This window comes from Balearica regulorum, chromosome 5 (assembly GCF_011004875.1).
Source record: "Balearica regulorum gibbericeps isolate bBalReg1 chromosome 5, bBalReg1.pri, whole genome shotgun sequence".
Classification (NCBI taxonomy): Eukaryota; Metazoa; Chordata; class Aves; order Gruiformes; family Gruidae; genus Balearica; species Balearica regulorum.
Window position 1 is genome coordinate 27,548,559 of NC_046188.1, and position 15,424 is coordinate 27,563,982.

At 37.5% G+C, this 15,424-nt stretch overlaps 1 protein-coding gene across 1 annotated transcript in view; it reads right to left on the reverse strand.

The window, feature by feature from the left end:
* MIPOL1 (mirror-image polydactyly 1) overlaps positions 1-15,424 on the reverse strand; it is a 200,622-nt gene that overhangs the window by 147,996 nt on the left and 37,202 nt on the right.

The following is a 15,424-nucleotide window of genomic DNA, read 5'->3' on the forward strand; positions in this document are numbered from 1 at the left end:
AACAGGTAAATTTGCAGGTTGTGAACTAGATTCTTACTTATATCGAGATCTTTTTCAAATCCATTTTGGCTACAAAAGGAGTATCAGCAAGCTGTAATTAGCAACAACAAATTTAAGGCCCCATTATTCACTTCTGGAGAGCATAAGGTACAGGCTCATACAACTAAAGAACTTGAAGAATGCAAAGCACAAATTGTGCCAAAGGGAAAAATTATCTGATTAAAATGTTGAGTGTGATAGTTCTCTTAAGCTTGGCTACTAGATATTTTTAGGACATATTTCTGATATCAAGGTATTTAAAGGAAAGAAAGATCTACATACCATGAATGTTCTTTCATAAAGTAAGAACAAGTAAGTTTTAATTATAGAACTATATTAAAAAATGAGGAGGAAGAAGCCTAAAAAAGCTGCAAATGGAAAGAAGTGCATATATTCTTCATTCTTTCATTTAAATTAGTAGAGAACAAACACAAGCTTTTGCTCATTTAATAAAGTTAGTGTTTCTGAACATTTTGGATAAATTATACAGTATACATTCTTTGATCCAACTTATTACTTCCTCCTCAAAAATAATAAGAAGCTCTCTATACAGTTGCAATCATCCACAAAAAGCCTGAAAATACACATCAATCAGTATCAAGGTGTCATGCTGCATGCAAGACACAAAAGCACAGACTGCAAGGCAAAAATACTGAAGGCTTTCTAAAATCTGTTGCAATACATTCCCCTTTCTTTGAAGAGGGAAAGACAGAGCCAATGGCCCAGGAAACATCCCAAGGGCACAGAAAGATGACTTGTGGATTGGCTGGAGTCAGTTTAACAAGTTCCCATACAAAGATATGTGTTACTACATTGAGGAAAAAGTTATTGCACCCACTTGCTCATCTGTATTTTCCTTATCTACTTCAGCACAAATCCACTTGAATCCACTCTCACCATTTCCCTAAACTGTAACCACTGATTTTTGTACTAGAGGAACACCAATCAACAGCATATCTGAGCAGTAATAAGCATGTGGGGATCATAACTTGATAAAATATTCGTTAACAAGTATAACTTAACACTGCTTTCAGTACTGCGATTGAAGTGTGTTCCTCAGATCATTTCACAGCTAATGCAGAAATTGAACACAGCCCACAACCACTTGCACTCTTTGAGTAAATGTATGCTGTTACTCACCGACTCAAAACCCTGCAGTTTTTGAGCAGAGATTTCCTTTTAAGTGCTGCTACATTTTAAAATTGGATTCAATTTCTTGCTCCTCCTTACAGTAAGTAGTGAGGATCTCTAAAGAAACAGAGGCGTTAAACAATTCACCATGTATACTCTGAGAACTTGCCCCAACTTAGGAGTGGCAACATACAAGGGCAAAATTCTGAATCCTCTCCAGTTAGTACTAACCAAAAACTAACCTAGTATAAATTTCAATACTTGCAAAGCTTTTTATAGGAAGGCATACACTTGGCTAAGATGTGTTTCCCATTTGATTTCATAATATAAAGAATGAACTGCCTATCAAACATCATCCTGTCCACTTCTTCCATTTCAAATGCAGTGATCTGTATGTGTACATATATATATATTTTTGCAAATTATGCTCTTGCACACTGAAGGAGAAGTGCAATGCTTCACTTGCCATAACAACTTTTCCTCCCCTTCTTCTCTAGGGCATTGACATTTTCTATGAGCCATATATATTTGAAGCGCCTGAGGTGAAGTGTGTTGCATTCTGTGGAAGAATTCAAGCACAACATATCTGTTGCAATAACCAGTGACTGTATTGCCATGAAACTTTGTTGCTTGTTTAACATTACTGCACTCTCCTTTGGCCCATGCTATAGGAAAGAGCTGGAGAAAAAAAAACAACCCTTCTCACTCCAGAATGCTACGAAGGTTAGATGACATTAGCTACCATAGTTACACTGGGACAAATCAAAAAAGTAATTCTATCCCGTTAGCATGAGAGTAATCAACTGAATAAGCTTTTCTTCTTTTCACAGTTCCTGTTTTTCAAATTTGCTGCTTTTAGTGCCAAAACTTGAAAAAGAGCTCACAGAATCGCTGCAGTTGGAAGGGACAACTGGAAATCATCTAGTCCAGCCTCAAGCAGGGTCACCTAGAGCAGGTTGCCCAGGACCACGTCCAGATGGGTTTGGAATAGCTCCACAAGCAGAGACTTGGCAACCTGTCTGGGCAGCCTGTGCCAGCGTTTTATCACCCTCATTGCAAAAAATTGTGTCCTTGTATTCAGCCTTCCATTCTTGAGGCTCAGTTTCAGCCTCTCCTCATGCACAGGATGCTCCATACCCTTTGTGGCTCTTTGCTGGACTCACTCCAGTAAGTCCATCTCTTTCTTGTACTAGGGAGCTCAAAACTGGACTTGACACTCTGGATGTGACCTCACCAGTGCTGAGCAGAGAGAATGGATCACCTCCCTCCATCTGCTGGCAATGCTCTTCCTAATGCAGCTCAGGATGCTGTTGGCCATCCTTGCCACGAGGGCGCATTACTGCTTATTCTCAACTTGCTGTCCACTAGGACCCCAGTCCTGTTCTGCAGGGCTGCTTTCTAATCAGTTGGTGCCCAGCATGTACAGTTACATGGGATTATTCCTGCCCAGGTGCAGGGCTTCACACTTCCCCTTGCTGAACTTCATGAGGTTCCTCTCTGCCCAATTCTCCAGTCTATTGAGGTCTCTCTGAATAGCAGCATTACCCACTGGTGTATCAGCCACTCCTCACAGTTTTGTATCATCAACAAACTTGCTGAGGGTATATCCTGTTCCATCATCTAGATCACTAACGAAGCCACTGAACTGGATCCATTTTTGACTCTAGGAGTATGCCACTAGTGACTTGCCTCCTACTGGACATTGTGCAACTGTTCACCACCCTCTGGGTGCTGACATTCCATCAGTTTTCAGTCGACCTCGCTGTTTACTTATTTAACCCGTACTTTGCTTCTCTATTAGGATGTTATGGGACACAGAATCCAAAGCCTTACCAAAGTCAAGGAAAACAACATCTTGCTTGATCCATGCTTGATTTCTTGCTTGTCAAGATAGACTATTTTTGAGCTTGGATGAGGTGATCCTTAAGTATCAAACCAGCTTTCTTGGATCCCTCTTCTCTCCAGTACTGTATCCCAAGGGATTCTTCCAAGCCTCTGAGAACGCCAAAGTCTATTCACTGAAGTCCACAGCTGAGATCCTGCTTTTTGTCCTGCTTCCTGTTTGCAGGATCCTGAACTCCACCACCTTGTGGTAACTGCAGCCAAGGTTGCCCCTAACTTTGAACATCCACAACCAGTTCTTCCTTACTTGTAAGGATCAGGTCCAGCAGAACAACTCTCCTTGTTGGCACCTCAATCATTTGTGTCAGGAAGTCATTATCAATGGACTCCAGAAATCTCCTAGATCACTTGTACCTTGTTGTTATCCTTTCAGCAGATTATCAGCATTGTTGCAGTCCCCCATGAGGACCAGGACCTGTGAACATGAGGCTTCTTCCAGTTGTCTGAAGAAGGTCTCATTTACTTCACCCAATTCTCCTCCATGCCCTTCCATCTTACTGACAGGATCAAGGATAACACCATCTGGGTCCCCACGCCCATCACTCCCAGAGCCATATAGTCACACATAATACTTCCCAGGTCACCCCAACAGTATCACTGGTGCGTACATGGAACAGCAGCAGGGGGTAACAGAGCCAGATGAGCCTCAGCAGCCTCTCTGTAACATCCTGAGGTTCCAACAAGCAGCAAAGCTCTCTAGAAGACTGGTTGAATCAGCAGATTTTTTTTTTTTTTTTTCAAAACCAGAATGAAGTAAACATGTCTGCATGATGAGGTAAACATCTGTGTTAGCAGCTGTACTTCAGGCTAAATCCTTAGGCCATGTCAAGATATGTATTTTTACGCCTTCAACTGTACGTTACAGCAGCTGGAAATAAGAAAGAATTTAGAATGGAACTAGACCTGCGTTGGCATTTATTAATGCTAATGCTCCTTCTTTAAGCAACTTATATTTGCAGCACACCTTTTCATCCAGATTCAACTCCCTCAAGCACATAGGTAAGACTAAGCAGCATCACAGCAAGCCTGTAAGTGGCATTCCTGGAAACATCAAGCGAAACACAGAGGATCTGTGTTTTTTCCCTACTGGCTTTGTAAAGAGAGAAGATGATGGCAGCCTTCTCCACTCAGGATTGGAAGCACTCTGCCCAAGGGCATTAAGGTTAGAGGTTTTTACTTGTTTAAGAAAGCTGTAATGCATTTTTTTGGTCAACATGCTAAATCTGTCAGTAGAATGCTTTGGGGAAGACATTTTGAACACCGTCAGATCAATGGGTGTAGTGAGATTTTATTTTTAAACCACTTCATTCTCCATGTAGTCCATGGCCCCCACCCCAAGTATTTTAGGCCTTGGTACGTGGTAGCTTCTTGTCTTGCTATTAAACTCAGTAGCAATATCAATGAAAACACTTCAGTGCTTTTCCTCGTGCCTCCTGCAAATTGCATTGTGCACTAATTACCAATGCTGCAGAGACACACTGGGGAGTAAGTAGCATTTGCAATAATCAGGCTGCACAAGGAACATCAGAGAAAGGGTAAAACAGCTTGCAAGCTTTGGAAAAAACACCTGCAGGCAGTTTTCATTAAGTGGTTATGACCACCATTGATTCTGGTTCATGACTATACTAAACAACTTATTTTCCATACAAAATAGAACAAGTTCAGTAGCCCAGACTAATATTTCACTACAGGGAGAAGCTGAACATCTGATCTTCTGTATGTATTTATCTTGAATGAATAGTGGGTTCACATTGAGGGAAAGAAGGCAAATGTTAGAAAAAAGGAATATAAAGACACTAGAATTAAAGCTGGGAATTGATTGTGAGGGACATAAGGGGAAAATAATGCTATCACGGCTTGAAATAGTAAAGGCAGAACAGAATTCAATGTTGTTAAGCTGAGAGTGGTTAAAAAGTCAGGTAAAAACATTGGACCTAACACATTTTGCAGGCAGCCACTATTTCTTATAGGTTCTTCTTAGAAGTGGGGGACTGGCACCAAGATCAGGGAAAGCACAGCATTAGGGAATCCTGTACTGACACTGGTAACATGGAAAGAAGTGCTGAAGATGTAATTGCACAAAAGGTGCAGATTCACCTGGAAGGCTAAGAAGGCAGCAGCTTCCTTCCCTGGTGCACCACTCAGCATAATCATCAGCCCTGTCATCCAGCAGAGGCTGGACGGGCACCTCCTTTCCCCCACTTGCAGCCTTTCAGCACCCCACACGCCAAACCACGCTGATCAGCTCAGAGGTTTGCGGGGGATCTCTGAGGAATAACAATAAAGGAAAACAAACAAAACACAATGGAACACGCACACAGCACTGCAAAACACACCGCTGGCTACAGATCTGCCTGCAGATCACTGTAGGGACATTGGAAGCCCTTGTTGGTGCTCCAAACCAGCTTCAAGTGTAATAGTACTTACTGCTTGTTACCTATAGCTTTCTAGTACTTGTTTTAAGCTGGTCTGTAGCACAGAGAAAGCGTGTCCTCATCTGCCTGAAAAAGACTGGATGAAAGAATCCTGAGAGGGATGACAGGAAGGCAGAACAGGAGAAAGAGCAAAACCAGGAAGAGACTGAGCCATACGCACTCTGGGAGCACAAGCAAAGCTGACTGCAGACTCAGTAGCCTACTCTTCCTACATGACACCGTCAGATTAAACAGATCTGAAAAAAAAAAAAAGTAGAGCGAAACATTGTGCTACATTTCAGAACTAACCGCAACGTCAACTACTAAACAGCCCAAAAATTTCAGTGACTGACAAACTCTAATTTACTGTCAATCATGTATAGTTTCTCCTCAGTCTAAATAACAATGCAGCTCCAATTTCTGTGTGGTTTGTTTGGGGTTTTTTGGGTTTGTTTCGGTTGGGGTTTTTTGGTGTTTGTACAATACCAAAACCTTGAATTTCAAACACCAAGAGGGAGTATTTGCTATCCAACAAAACCATCAAAGCAAAGAGCCACCCCACCCCTATACCAGTGGAATAAAAGGACACATTTACTACAGTTTAAAAATACCTGCTCTTGCTCTTACCTGCAAACCACACATCTACCTCAGCTCACTGCAACAACCATGAAGTGTATAAGAGCAGTATTTGAAAACTTCACCTTCTTTTTATTTTCACTAGACTAATTGCTATTCTTTATTATTGACTTTCAAAATTATCTAGATATTTTGTACATTAATAATATTACCAATATTTCTGAAAAGATAATTTTTGGGCATACATGTATGACAATGCACGCACACCTGCAAGTGTTCTAACAAGCTGTTAGCACAAGACAGGTGCTGCATTAATAAAAAACAATTTCTAATACCTTCATGTGAAAAATGGAATACGAAATCATCTTAAGTTTGTAAGATGTAATGTCACTGGACTTGAATTCTTAGATACATATAAAATAAATAAATAGAAATTAAATGTTTAAGTCTAATGGAAAACTTGAACCTGGTAGCCACTAACTTTTCAAGCTATGCAAATGAAATTAGTACTATGGCTGAATATTCCTTCATGAGCTGAAAATGATGAGTCAGCCTTTTTGTCAAAGACAAACATTCATTCACTCGGCTGTATAACTACTGGAAATTCTACCAAATAGAATGACTGGGAAAGACTCAGATTGCTCAACAGTTCATCCCTTACTGAATGATTAAAAGGCATAAATCCTGAAAATGAATGGGAAACCAAAATTAAAGGATTTTATAGGCATAAATATGCAAAGAAATAAAATGAGGCTAGTAGAAGAAATCTGATCCTGTTGCCTGGCATAAGTGGAAAGAAAAGAGTTGGTTTTGGTTTTATGCATTTTCAGAATGCTTGTTATTCCCATTTTCATTCGTATTTGAGTTGACACAGATGCAACATACATGATTTACATGCATATCTCAAAGGGTATTTATTCTTTTTGACTTTTTCCTCACTATTTTATTTTTCCCATAATCTGCAAACAAATTTTCAGAGTTAATCCCAAGAAAAGATGTTATACTTAATTTTCAAGCAGAAAGTAATTCCTGTTTCTGGAAAACAATTACTAAAGCTCAGTGGAAAAAGTACAAAGTCAATACACATTTTCTCCAAAACAAACAAACAAACAAACAAGAAAAAGTGCAGCTTTACTTATCCTTGGACTTACTATAGATTTACTTACGTTAGCAATTATTTAGGTCCCTTCAGTGCAGTGTAGTATACTGAGAACCAATAACCTGCAACTAACAGCAAATGGTTGTACCTTCATGACACACTTTTTCTAACGTTTAAAGAGAGCTGGGCAAACTTTAAGATGCTTATTCAGTAGGATTCTAAGATCTCACTAAATCCCTCCCGTAGCATTGCAGAACGGCAGTCACAGGAACCCAATAACAAGTGAAGACTGAGCTCAGAGTAGCTTTGTAATACAAAGCTAATTCCTTTTGTTTCTCAGCGCTCTATGCCCAGCCAAAATGCTGCATATACCCAGCCAAGCCCTTAGCAGTAACGAAGAGAAAATCACCACAAAGATATATTGTATGCTCAGTGCCCCAACGATACCTAACTGTGGGCCCCGCTGAGAGCACCATGGGTCAACCCAGAAGAATGAGGGCTATCAACTTAAAATTGACTAAGCTAAGTTGACTGAGTTAAGTAAGACTTTTAAAAAGGTCCCAAATTTTACATTGAGATAGGATATCTGCTCTTATTTTAACAAAAAATTGACAGAGGTTCACTGAAATAAGCCTGAAAACCAAGGTTTTCTGGAAACTCTCACAGATATTTTATAAGGGATGGATAAGCACTGCGATAGTCATTTTAAAGCCACCAAAATTGAGGCACACAGTAATGAAGTAACTGGATTGAGGTCACTGAGCAAGCCATGGCGGAAGTAAAACTGCAAAAGTCCAAGGCACTGTATCCATGCTGTACCCTTGGAGCCTGTGCTACCTCATTGGCGGCCCTTCCTGCTCCTGTCTCCTCCTCAGATACCTCAAATTCTTCTCTCTGACACAAGAGAGGCTTTAGCAACTCATTTCAATTGGACTTCAAGACAAAAAAAATACCATTTTTACTTACAAATGATAAAGTAACATTTACACAATCAAAAAATTAAGAAAAATTTCAAATAAGTAGATTGGGAATTATCTTTATGATGATAATTTTCATTCACATAACAGACTTCAGTATTTCTACATTAGAAGACAGATGTGCAGTGTACAGTATATACAAACTTCCTGTAATTTCAATAGTAGGCAGAAGAATTGAAAGAACTATTTTTTTAAAAATTTTTTTTTCATCGACTTTCTTTCTAATACAGAAAACTTCCAAACAATTAAAACTATTTTAGAAGTCAGTCAGGTTAACAGAACAATAAAATTCAAATGCTCAATCTCTGGCTACAGCTAAGCATTTATGTTGTCCAAAATCATGATCAAAGAGAACAACGTATTCTTATTGGAACTTTATTGAGAAAGTTCTCTGCAAATGAAGTAAGAATAACCTAAGTTATATTTTGCACTAATGTCTTAATTTGCTTTATATGACACATACACAAACTAAAAAAAAAAAAAAAAAGCTTGAAAATATTTTGTCTACTAAAATACAGACAGAACTCAGAAGTTTAATGGTTCATTTTTTTATTCCTTAAAGGAATCTACAGAGAATAGTCAATTCATTCTGTGTTAGCAATTTAAGCAGGGGGACATCTGTGTTACTTTGAATGCTTCTTTATTCACCTGTACTTGTGTGGAACCCTGGCAACACCCTTCATAAAGAAATAAATTGAGAAGGAGATTAAGAACAGTTGGAGTTATTCTGGCAAAGGCTTTTTTTTTTTTTTACAATTCTCCAAGGATTTTGATTATTTTAGTAATGATGTTTCCCTTGCTTATCTCTCTCACCAAGTCTTTTGCCCTCCTATTTTGCATCTAAACAGCAATTGTGTACAAACTGGTGAATATTTAAAAAAGAAAAAAGCTTCTAAGTCTTCAAAATACACAGCCAATCATTATTTTGGTATTCACTGCAGTTAATCGTGATGCATTTATTAATGTGTAAATATCAGACATTTCCTTTGGCATTCTACTCTCCGTTTGCAATTCATTAACATATTGTTATTTTAAAATATTAGTCTCTGAGAAGACACCAGATTTTCATTGGATTGGTCTCACACTTGAAAAAGCATTTTTATATTCCGAATGCATCAAAATAGCAGAATCTCTAGGCAGATACTAAGTGGGATTCACTGAAACACAATGTTAGTTCTAATGGATGGATGATTGTGTTTGGTCTTTTGAAACTTTGAAGTATAGGTAAGTCTTGATCACACAAATTAATAAATCCTAAAGCTGGAGTTAACAATAACCATTACACCCAAATTCTGCAGCTTAGCCCAGCCAATTTTTCAAAAGGTCAGGTTGTGAACTGGAGAAGATCAGGGAGGTCCACCGCATAGCTTTGTTGCCAGGCATCTCTCGTCTGGATTGTTGCAGGCATTTATTAGTATTCGTCAGCAGACTCAACAAAGCAAACAAGAAATTCAAGCACGAATAATAAAATGAAATGCTGCTATATAACCCTTTGTCATTCAGCAAATATGGGACTTTTTAGCTACATTGTTCCTAAACCTGGGTTACTACTTTAATTTTTCTCCACAGTGCTGACTGAATGAGTATGCATGTGTGTTAAATGCAGAGCTCCCTTAACAACTGCAGGACTGCCATTTAATCTGTTGGTAGATGGACCATTTCCTGTGGGAACTCTAGCTATGATTTCCAGATCCACCAAATAAATCTCAGATTAAGATTCCAAATGAAACCTGCCTTTGGCAGATAAAAAATGTCAAGATGGATATAAACAGTAAAATTATAAATTATCTAGGTGTTGCACGATGACTTGATGTGCATTTTTTGTTTACACTTTCCCTGATATCACAACTATACAAGGCATTCATCAAATGTCACACTTTCATAATATTGGAGGCATCATTAAAACTGTTTGGCTAAGGACCTTGAAGTGTTTAAGCAGTAGCTCAAAAGTATATTTGTGCAAAGTAGAAGAATAAATTTACATATCAGCAGCAGCTCATAAGGGATGGGTAAATATTCTGTTTATCTCTCATTGTAATTCAGGTTAGTTTAAATACAGGGTTTCAGGATATCATTACAGCCTATATGGAGTTATTACATAATTTCCAAACATAGTGTCTGCTAGAGTTTTACTAAGCATGCTGTGTTTATGTTTTCTAACCCAGCCAAAACCAAAGTAAACCCTCCCATCCCATTTTTCTTTTGCTATTGTCATACCAGACAATTGCTTTTCACACATAACCCCTTCCATTATCTAAATCTTAATGATCCAGAACTCCCTTTTATCTAGGCAGGGTCATGTTTCCTGATGCCCATTAATTATAGTGAAAATTCTCTTATCCAAATGTACTCAACCTCCCCTGCCGCAAACAAACAACCAAGGCTTTGCTGAATTAGAGTTCTAAACAAAATCCCAGAAAACTATAGCTTTAGAAGTGAAGAAAAATATTGTGATTTTAAGTGTCCAACACAAAAGTAAGGTCACTCTGCAGAAAGTGCCAGTAAGACACCTTGCCCACCCACTCTTTACTCTGAGTAAATGGTCTACTAAAGATGCAGGTGAACTCTCAGATAAGAGTCTCCAAAGCATTCCCTGGAGAACCTTAATACTTTTTTTTTTTTTTATGTCTTTGCTCTGAACTTAAGCTTCATTCTAGTTGTTATTAAAACAGAAGCAACGCAGGTTTCTAAAGAAGAAAATAACCAAATTCCTCTTGCACTTGTGCCAGGTCTTCTAAAACTCCTTCCGAAGCACTACATAAAAATTACTGTGGTAATAAGTGCTGCTCTCCCTGAAGCAAGACATTTCAAGACATTCTGAAGTTAGCTGCACTCATACTTTAAAGGCTTAAGTGATTCAAAGTGCAATACTTCAAGGTATGCATTCTCCCCATCTTTAGTGCTTGCAATACGCGGTGCAGATAAGGCACTACACATTTTCAGCGTACTACAAAGGGCCTAACACAATCATATTCACAACACTCCAATGAGTCTGGCAGATACTGGATACTTAATTGTGCTTCTGATGAGGAGCCTTTCTGCATGCAGCCTGGCCAGAAATGCACTGTATTTAACCATTCAAAATGTACAAGGAAAGAAATGGGATGGAAAAAGGAGACATGAGAATTTATACACATGAAAGTGTGATTATATTTACAGGAAACACCAAACAGTATTTGATGATTTTTCAGTTATCATTAGATCCTTTTTATCTTCTAAGTCATGGCACACTATTCCCCCTTTTTCCATGCAAGATGTTTTCTTCATCTTCCATTCTTAGTGTTGCTCAACAGTTACTGGCCACTTTTCCTATGTTTGACTCATGCAAGATCATCTTCTCAACTTCCCTTCTGCCTCCTATACTGTGCAGAGAAACCTGCAACTACTCTTCCCACTTTGCAAGGAGCTCTCTGACAGCTAGCACACAGAGTTCGATGCTGAAAGCACAGCGCACATGGAAGACACTAATCAATTGACCCACGTGTGTGAAGAGGACTCTGCCTCTCTGCATATCTCGTAGATTCTTCTGCATACACACCCATGCAATATCCAGGTCTTTCTTTCCCGGGTAAACAGCATTCCTTATTGCTAAAAGAGGGAGGAAGAGGAAGAACAGGCTCACAGTATCTCCTGTTGAGGCACGTAAAAGAAGAAACAGACTTCAATATGACAAGTATAGTTTATTCTGCCTCTACTACTGCCTTGGAAAAAGAGAGTTTCTTTACAGAGAGTTTGCAGTGTAATGGGTGTATTCTGGAGAAAGGGGAAGCAGCACTTTTTTCATTAGTTGCTTTTAACTCAACTAGAGCATCAGATGAAAAATCTTCACACCACCACATTACTCTCAAACCTTTCTTTAACCTTGCATGTTTGTGTGTGTCTAAGTGTGCTTAGTCACACAATAGTAATTCCAGACAAAAAGTCCTTGTAATTACTATTACAAAACCAAACCCATTAAAAAGTATATTAAAATCATTAGGCAACTAGAAAAACTTACTACTACTACTCAGATCATCTACAAATACATGGTGAGGAACAGGATTTTCATTTCTAGGAAGTTAGCAAAAAAAAAGATGATTCATTTTATTTAACCTGCGCATATGACTGTACATTGCCTCAATTACCATAAATGCAAAAGGGATGGCTGACAATGGAATTTATGAATGGGAGTAAATAAATGAAAAAATATTTCTAGAGAGGTTTTATTTCCTGAACATTATTCGCTACACAGCAAAAGAACTAAAACCTATTTTTCTAAGCAATACACTGGCATATACATGTTATGACCATAACAATACAAGGAAAGCTATTGCCAGACTCTTAACAGTAAGCACCATGCATTCATGCAAGACCAATGCATGCACAAACACACAATGCAATTAAGACAATTGTCTATGCGTAAGCTTATCACATGCACATGTGTCTGAGCAGCTGTATATACATAACTTGTTCATTAGGTTTGCATATCTGTCTTTCCCTTCTATTTTTTCCTGAAGGGAGCAAGATTGGAAAACAACAGCTCACCACCAGATAAAACACTTACTTTTCAAATTTCCCTGTACAAGCTGATTCTGCCGTTCTGTTCCAATCTGCATTATCACATCTCTTTAAAGCTAGAGTCTCCTCTGAACTAGTTTCCAGACACGCAATTTTAAAGTATTTTTACAAGCCGCACAAACATTCTTTTGAAGGATAACAACTTACAGTGAAAGTGTCTATATGGATCATAACTAAGAGTTGACATCAAATGCTTAGAGGTGAAATTGGTTCATTGACTTACATTTCAGTATGTGCTTTAAGTAGTGGTTTAGCAATGTACATATATTTATTTCTATGCTTGAAAAATATAATAACCACCTTTTAAGGAAGCAAAACACTTTGCCATTAAAAATAATTACCTTGTTTTAGGAAATTGCAGATTATACAGTGCTTTTCATTTTAGAGTCAGCAAAATTATAATTTTGTTGTCAAAACAGACAAAAAAGTACTTGATATTCTAAGACTTCACTTAATTTCTTCCCTGTCCTTAAAAATCATAGATGCTCAGAAATATGACACAAGCAAAACCATTAAAATAGTGAAAGACTATGTAATGCAGAACAAGCAGAGCTGCACCCATTCAAACACAGTACATGATAGGAGTTAAATGAGACACAAATTTAACTTCAGTATTTGCACACTCACCACTTTCCTAGCCTGCTAACTCTTTTGGAAAATTGACATAGCAAGTCCTAAGTGTATATGTAAGTATGAAAAGCACCCAATTTCAGGTTCCGTCTTGCGTTTTCACAGTATTAATGTTTGCGCAGTTTTCGTCATGCATGTAAACCCTGCTAAAGTAACAACTCCACCCAGGTGCAGTGTGCTTCCCCCCTCCAGCCTCGCCACTGCAACATACTTATTTGCCAATATAAGTTTCTTTTTACAGTGGACTACCACCGTAGGCTTTCTAGACTGGATCCTGAATATTCTTCATTTGGAAATTATACAGATTTCACTGGCTTGCTGCCAATGTTCCTGATACATTCTCTCAAGTATTCTTAGAAAGAAATAAAAGTGTCACTATCCTCCTATTAAAAACTAGATGCTGTAGAGACAAACAGTACATTTAAATTAGATACAAACCCAAAATAATAAGCTTGCACATAGACTGTTCTTTAACTCCTCCTAATATACCAGAACAGACACACACAAATGTCTTCAATCAAGACAGGCATATTATATTCCAAACTACACGGAAAGTTAAAAAGAAAATCTCAACTACCAAACACTTCAGATACACTCTTCTTAAACACTACCTTTCTTTCAAGTATTTTATTTTATAACATCTATTAACAGGTTACATATTATCCCACATAACCGCCATAAACCTACCACCTCTCTGCACCTAACATTTTTTGCTGTTTTTTCAAAATTCTCATAGCTTGACTGAATTTTCATCTAGTCAGCTGAATTTAATCTCAGATGTACTTTACCATCATTGTTTCTGACAAATAATTTAATTGCCAACATTTCAGTATGTTACGAAAAATATTGTTTTAATAAATTGTTATAGGTTATTCTAAAAACTGCTTTTAAACTTCCAAGCCACAACCAAGGACAATACCACAGATGACAAAGCAAGCAGGACACAAAATGGTACACACTTCAATATAGACATTTAAACAGAAGATTAAAAGTTGCTTTGATTTAGTGGTTCAATGAGAAAATGCGCCAGAATGTCTACCAAGGGTACACATTGAACATCATGTTGCTGTAATTTATCTATTATCTTTATGATAAGAAAAAGTAATTTAATTGTTAATACCCAAATAAAATTCTAAGAAAAAAAAAATCCTCATCCAAACCAATATGATGACACAAGATTTATCCATAATCTCTTTTTTTAGCTTCCCTAGGAGTAAAAGCATTAATAATTATGTTACTTACTAATGACTGATCTAAAAAAAGTGTATCAATTTTACTTTTGTCTATATAACAACTCCTATTGGATACACAAATATGTAAGTGTTAGCTTGGACAAAATAGCTTTCTAAACAGCATAAAACATTAACTTGATGCATCAGAAAAATAATATGCATGAAACTCAATAATTACCCAGTTTTTAAAGTATCTGTAAGCAGCAGCAGAATGCCTTTTCATGCAATTAGACAGAAAATATTTCACAGAGAATCAGTTTATGGTATTCACTTGCCTACTTTGGAAAAGTTAACCTTTTGAACCATTCTTAGGGTATGCTGACCCCTAAAGGTCTAAAAATACTAAATCTGATTAAGCCATTACACATTTGAAGTTTAAATTGTCAGAATATAGTTCTCCACTAAGTTACTCCACCACGACTATTTCTTTTCAGAGTATATGATTCAAAACCATTTTTAACTTCACTCAGTAATAGCTCAAAATTCCATGAATTTAAAGAGGTCTACAAGTAGTATATTTTGCACAATAATATAGATAGAAATTCTTTTACATATGTAAGAAATACATCATCTCCAAGACGGTGTATTTCTTCTTTCTTCTTAACAGACTCTTCATGAGAAACTTGACATTTATTATATTTTGAGAAAGTATACATAGTATAAAATTTTTAAAAAAAATACACAAGATGCTATCAGGCTCTGATATAGGAGGCATCTTTGATGTTGACACACCTATTAATTTTTTTTTTTAACCTATGCATAGCCATTGGCAAAAATCTACCCTTTTATGATGTACTGAATGTCTGCTTCCTGTGTCTTTCCCTTTCTTCAATCTACACATTATTATCTAGTCACAAGCTAATTTAT